This window comes from Melospiza georgiana, chromosome Z (genome assembly GCF_028018845.1).
Source record: "Melospiza georgiana isolate bMelGeo1 chromosome Z, bMelGeo1.pri, whole genome shotgun sequence".
Classification (NCBI taxonomy): Eukaryota; Metazoa; Chordata; class Aves; order Passeriformes; family Passerellidae; genus Melospiza; species Melospiza georgiana.
This window is the reverse complement of record NC_080465.1, coordinates 68154887-68160886: the sequence shown is the minus strand read 5'-3', so window position 1 is coordinate 68160886 and position 6000 is coordinate 68154887. Positions and strand designations below refer to the sequence as shown.

The 6000-nt window shown below is 44.4% G+C and overlaps 1 long non-coding RNA gene across 1 annotated transcript in view; it reads right to left on the bottom strand.

The window, feature by feature from the left end:
- Nucleotides 1–471: 471 nt before the first annotated feature.
- Nucleotides 472–6000, bottom strand: part of LOC131096014 (uncharacterized) — a 104517-nt gene continuing 98988 nt past the window's right edge. The window contains exon 3 of the long non-coding RNA XR_009115939.1: nt 472–531. This is a non-coding gene — a long non-coding RNA (uncharacterized LOC131096014). The remainder of the gene's footprint in view (nt 532–6000) is intronic.

Genomic DNA, 6000 nt, shown 5'->3' with positions numbered 1-6000 from the left:
GCCCTTCTCAGCTGCTCCCCCATCACTTTGGCCGTCACCATTTGTTGTAGTTGAGACAGTCATAGTTGAAATGGAGACAATATAAAGCAATACTCCATTTGCAGAAGGCTTCAAACCCGTTTTTGTTCTAGCATGCATGCTTTTTATACATTCTTAAAAAATCTCCTAAGTTTACACTTTACTCACTGGTCAGAAGAGACAAAGTGCTTATTGGAATAGACAATTGCAGGTTTCTCTTATTTGCCCTTCTTTCTTGGTTTCTATGTCAACAACATTGGTAGGAAATTCTTTCATGGGTAAACATGGATCCTCTTACCAAACTTCTTTCTGGCTCTTAGAAGTCACTGTAAAACCTCTTTATACACCATGGGTGGGGGTTCTGCTGAAGGAAATAGGTGAGGTGTGACTTCAGCAGGTGGTGGGAAATCCTCCCCTTGCCTCAAAGAGGGTGCAGCAGTGGAACCCATAGACTTATAACCATCCAGGCTCCAGCTGTCCCGCAAGAGCAGTCACAGACAGCTGCAGTCACCCCTGTGGAAAAGCAGAAGTCTAAGATCAAACCAGCACACCCAGTTAATAATGATGGGAAACGAGGGAGCTCACAATCCATAGGGGAGCAGGAGGCTGAGATCATCATTGGGTCCCTGTTGTATGACACTCTCTGTAATATGTGAAAAGACATTGTACAATGGGGACGTAAGGCTTATTCAACCTGGTTACTTCAGGTTTGGGACCTTATGGATACAGGTGGGCAACTGAATGGTGGTGAGGCAAGGAATTTGGGACTCTTGACCCAGGACTCAGGTATGAATCAGATTTCTGTAAGGGAGCCAGGGTCCCTTTCCCTCTGGGAGTGGCTTTTAATGAGTGTAACAGAGAGGTTTGTCCACAGGGAGAGAATGCAGGAGCACCATCATAGAATGTGCTGGAAGACCCTTGAGGAAGGGATCCAATAGCTGAGAGAAGTGGCAGTATTGGAGGTACTCTTTGGAAGGAAGAGGCAGCATGATAATGACCCTGATAAAGTCAAGTGCACAGGGCAAATGTTGTGTAACCTGGCAAAGCTAGGGCCATCCCAGTACACTACTTCAACAATTACAACAATTAATGCCAAGGACAACTGAGAGACAGTGGGTTCTGTCACCAACAGGCTCAGAAATTATGTGAGTATGATCAATGGCCCAATATAGGTTCACGTCTCTGCTGTGATTAAAGGACCTCAAAGCAGAGATGAGGGAGATGCGGGAGGAGATGAGGGAGATCAGTGCTGCACCAGGGCAAGTCACAGGCCCCAAAGTCAGAGCCCAATATTCCCCAGTTAGAGACACAGGGTACACCCCACAAGCTGGCCTGTGGTTCTTTCTGCGCAACCATGGGGAAGACATGAGAAGGTGGGATGGGAAACCACTTCTGCCCTGAAGAACAAGTGCGTCAGCTCAAGGAGGGAAACAGTAGCCAAGAGAGTTCCCCTAAAGTGAAGGTAGCATCAGCCTCCCATGACTGAGCTGCCAGGTATTACAGAAGGGGGATCTGTTGGATCCCCTTGAAGGAACCTCTTGAATGAATGTTGGAAGCCAAGGTGAGCCTGACTGGGAAGGAGTGGCAGAAACATCCTATTGTTAGTGGCCCAGAGGCCCCATGTATTCTGAGCATAGGCTTCCTCTGGAATGGCTATTACAAAGACCCAAAGGGACTCGGGTGGGCTTTTGGAATAGCTGCTGTAGAGGCAGAGAACATTTAGCAGTTGAACACCTTGCCTGGACAATCAGAAAACCCATCTGCAGTAGGACTCCTGAAGGTGCAAGAGCAAGGAGCACCAATTGCCACCTGAATAGTGCATCACTGGCAGTACTGGATGAATTGAGATGCGGTGATCCCCATGCACAAAATGATCCATGAGCTGGAGAGCCAAGGGGTGGTCAGCAAAATCCACTCACCCTTCATAACAGTTGCATTTGGCCTGTGCACAAGTCTGACAGAGAATGGAGATTGACTGTGGAATTGTGCCTTGAATGAAGTAACTCCACTGCTGAGTGCTGCTGTGCTGAACATGCTGGAACTCCAGTAGGAGCTGGAGTCCAAGGCAGCAAGGTGGTATGCCACTATAGACATTGCCAATACAATTTTCTTCATTCTTCTGGCAGCAGAATGCAGGCCTCAGTTTGCTTTCACCTGGAAGGGCATGCAGTACACCTGGAACTGACTGCCCCAGGGATGGGAACACAGCCCCACCATCTGCCAAGGACTGATCCAGGCTGTACTGGAAAAGAGTGAAGCTTCAGAATATCTGCATTACATCATTGTGCAGGGGAATGCCACAGTTTTTGTTGTTTTTTAACCTTGCTATACATACTTGTAAAGAACTATTATTCCTATCCTCATATCTTTGCCTGAGAGCCCCTTAATTTCAAAATTATAATAATTCAGAGGGAGGGGGTTTATATTCTTCATTGCAAGAGAGGCTCCTGCCTTCCATAAGAGACATCCGTCTTTCAAACCAAGACACTGGTGTAAGTTTACCAGGATTTCTGTGAAAGGTTGTCTTTTCAAAGATTCTTTGTTCAGAAATAATACTGGATTTGTAGTATGTCTTGGACATGATATATTACAGTACTTTGGTAGACTGTAGTGTTCTTAGTTATCTATTGAAAGTTTGATTTCTTTTTGATAGTTTGACAGTCATACTACATCTTTATATTATTCCTAGTATTTCACAGATTTTTTTTTTCCTGGAGCTGCCTAAATGCAAGCAACTCAAATCACTGGATCAGAGCAAAATTTTTCAAGCTAAAAAGCTAAGATGCTTAGGAATTCAAGATTAATTTTTCAATTCCAAAGCAGAAAATGCACACAAAATAAGCATAGAAACTGCAGGAAATGTTTCACTTTCCTAACCCTTTGTTAGATCCCATCACAATTTAGATTGCTGCATGTCTTGCATCCATGAACCAGCACTTAACATATTCAAACAAGTTTTGACTGTGATCCTTAAAAGCTTTCTACTGTGTTTTCTACAGGCTTTTTTTGTCTTACTTCCTATCATGCCTTTCTACATAGTTCAGGTTCAGACCTGGTTCACTGGGGCAAATGGAAGAGTTCAGTCACATGGAAGCTGTTGCATAGTACTTCCATTATTTCCCTCACTGTTTGAGCTAGGTTGGCTTAAAAAGAGGCACACTTTAGCTTTTCAGAAAAAGATAATTTGAAGTTCATGTGTTTTTTTTAATATAACTGGACCCACCCCAACTTTTCAGTTTAGACCATCTTAAAAAGGCACTTACACTGCAATTTCCACATCAGAAGATGAAACTAGTAGTTTTCACTCATGTCACATTTATTCCTATTTTTGTGCTGTTTTCCATACAGACAATGCTGTATTTTATTATCAGTGATACCAGTTAATAGAAAGGATTCCTTTACTGTAGGTCAATTAACATGCTGTCAATTTTAACTAAGCAAAAAAAAAAAAGTTACACAACACTGAGAAAATAGGTTTCCAGGGATCTCCAGTCCCTAAATTAAATTCCTCCTTGAAGCAAAGCTATCCTCATCCATCTGACTGGTGAATTTTTGTTGCCCAGAGAGCTTGTACAATGTCCTGGACATTTACATAGTCCTTATTTTCTTCAGTAATATGTTTATTTACATTTTGTATTTGACATGACCTCAGTTTCTTTAATCATTTTTCCAGGTGAGATTCCTTGTGATGTTTCATGGCCAGATCACTGAAGTCTTATGACTCAAGGACTGCTCTGCTCCAACTTCGCCTCTGAAGGAATACTGTCATCCTCAGCAGGGTGGATAAATACAACAAAATTTTTCACCTACTTTTTCCTTTAGGTTTCACCTACTTTTTACTTTAGATTTCTTCTTCCCTTCTCAAAGAGAAGATGCCCAACAGCCCACAACCTTCTGTTCTTTCTCCTCTTCCTTGTGTGAAGAAACCTTAATTCCCAGTCCATTCCTGAACTAGATCTATGAATTTTAACAGAGGTACTTTCTCTCCTCAGCACCTGCCAGAATAGACTGATGCAAGAAAGCTGAGACTCATACAGAAAACATGAGGTACTTGTGCATCTGTGTTCTGGTAGAATGCTGAAAGTAGGAGGTGATATTCTTATTAATCGCATTTATAGCAAAATTATCATTACTGAGCAAAATTATTATTAAAAAGTCGTGTTCCACAAGTCTGTCTGCAGTGATTTTGCGTTTATCAGGCCTTGACACTGGCTAGAAGACAGGCACCCATGAAAAACCAGTCACTCATTCTCCTCTGCTATAGCTGAGCAGAGAAGGGGGAAAGAAAAACCAAAATGCTTATGGTGTGAGATAAGGATTCAGAGAAAACACTCTAAGGGCAAAACAGGCTCAAAACTTAAATGGTATGAAGAAAAATTTATTAAAAGAATTAAAAGAGGATAATGAGAACTAAAATAAACCTTTACTCCCCCCCCCCCCCCCCCCCCCCCCCCCAGCCCTTCTTTCTTTCCCACTGACAGTGCAGGGAGACAAAGCATGGGGTTTTACCCAGCTTGTCACTTCTAAAAATCTTCAGTTTGCTTAGGAAGAGGAATCTTTTCTGTTATATTGTGGGGTCCTTCCCATGGGAGACAGTTCTTTGTGAACTTCTCCAACGTGGTTCTAATTTTCAGGAGTAGTCCTGCCCAACTGGCTGTAACATTAGTCACTCCGATTGTATTTTTGTACGTTTCAGTTGTAATGGTTTGTACTTTGGTTTGTTCCAGTTTCCCCCGTTATAATGGTTCTGCCCCTGTTGCATCCTCCCTCTTCTTTAGTGTCAATCACCCTGCCTCCTCCCCTGTTCCCTATAAACTGTGTGTCACTCCTTCAACCCCTCCCCAGTGTCCTGTCTGTCACTCGACAGCCCATCCTCTCCCTCTAGAAACTTCTACCAAGGGCGTCAAGTGATAGGTTCTGGCACTGGGGCCCCGCCCCCAGATTACCCTAATTGGTTTCCCTAAATGCCTGTTCCCCTGCTCCCCACACCCTCCTGTAACCCCATTGGCAGATGGGCGAGCCCCTCCCCAGTTCCCTCCCTCCTTTATAATATGTTGCGCAGCCCAGTCCGGCATCTTCTGCTGACTGGACCCTTTGGGTTGTGGTTTGATTTGGTGCTCTTCCTCAATAAAGCCATACTGAACCCTCAACAGAAGTCCACTCCTTCTTCTACCTTTCATTGCACAGAGCCTCGCCTGTGCAAGGCGAAAGCCTTAGTTGCCTTCCCGAGGAACAGGAGAGTGTCCCTTGCTGCTTCCTGTGTCAGAGCAAGCCAGGGTGACCCCAAGTGGACACTCAGAGGGGCACAATGACACACTCTCATGGGCAAAATAGTCTTTTCGAACTACATGGCACGGGTCATTTTAATTCATGGGGTGTAGTTTTTTAAGGATCTTTTGTTCTGGTTTGGAAGCAAGGGTTCCCTTTCTCTTCTCTCTCTCTGTTCGAGTTTCCCACTAGATTACAGCTTTTCAGCTTCCACATGCTCCAGCATGAACACCTTTTCTCACAGGCTGTGAGTGCACTTCTGCATCCCCACATGTACTTCACAAATTACAAGAAAACGGTTTCATTATAGTCCTCACCGTGACTTGTAGAAGAATCTCACCTCTGATGCCTGGAGCACTTCCTGCTGCTCTCTCCTTTCACTGACCTTGGTGTCCCTATGTTGTTCTTGTGTCTTCACCTTTTCCTTTTCTCTGACGTAGGAAAGAATTGGGGTTGGTAGATTCGGTTGTTATCAAGTTCTATGAGTTGAAAGGTTCTTACAGTGTTGATTCCATCCAAGCTCTGCATTGGGGATTTGCTTGTCATGACCTTTGCTGTTGGCCATGTGTTCCCCACCGGCGCAGCACAGGTGGCACCAGCTGCCGCAGTGCCAGCTCCATTCAACGCCTCTCTTCATGTGGCGCGCTGAAAGGAGCAGCTGCTGCTGCTGCCTCTGCCCTTCTGCCCTCAGCATGGCTAGTTAAAGCAGCCAAG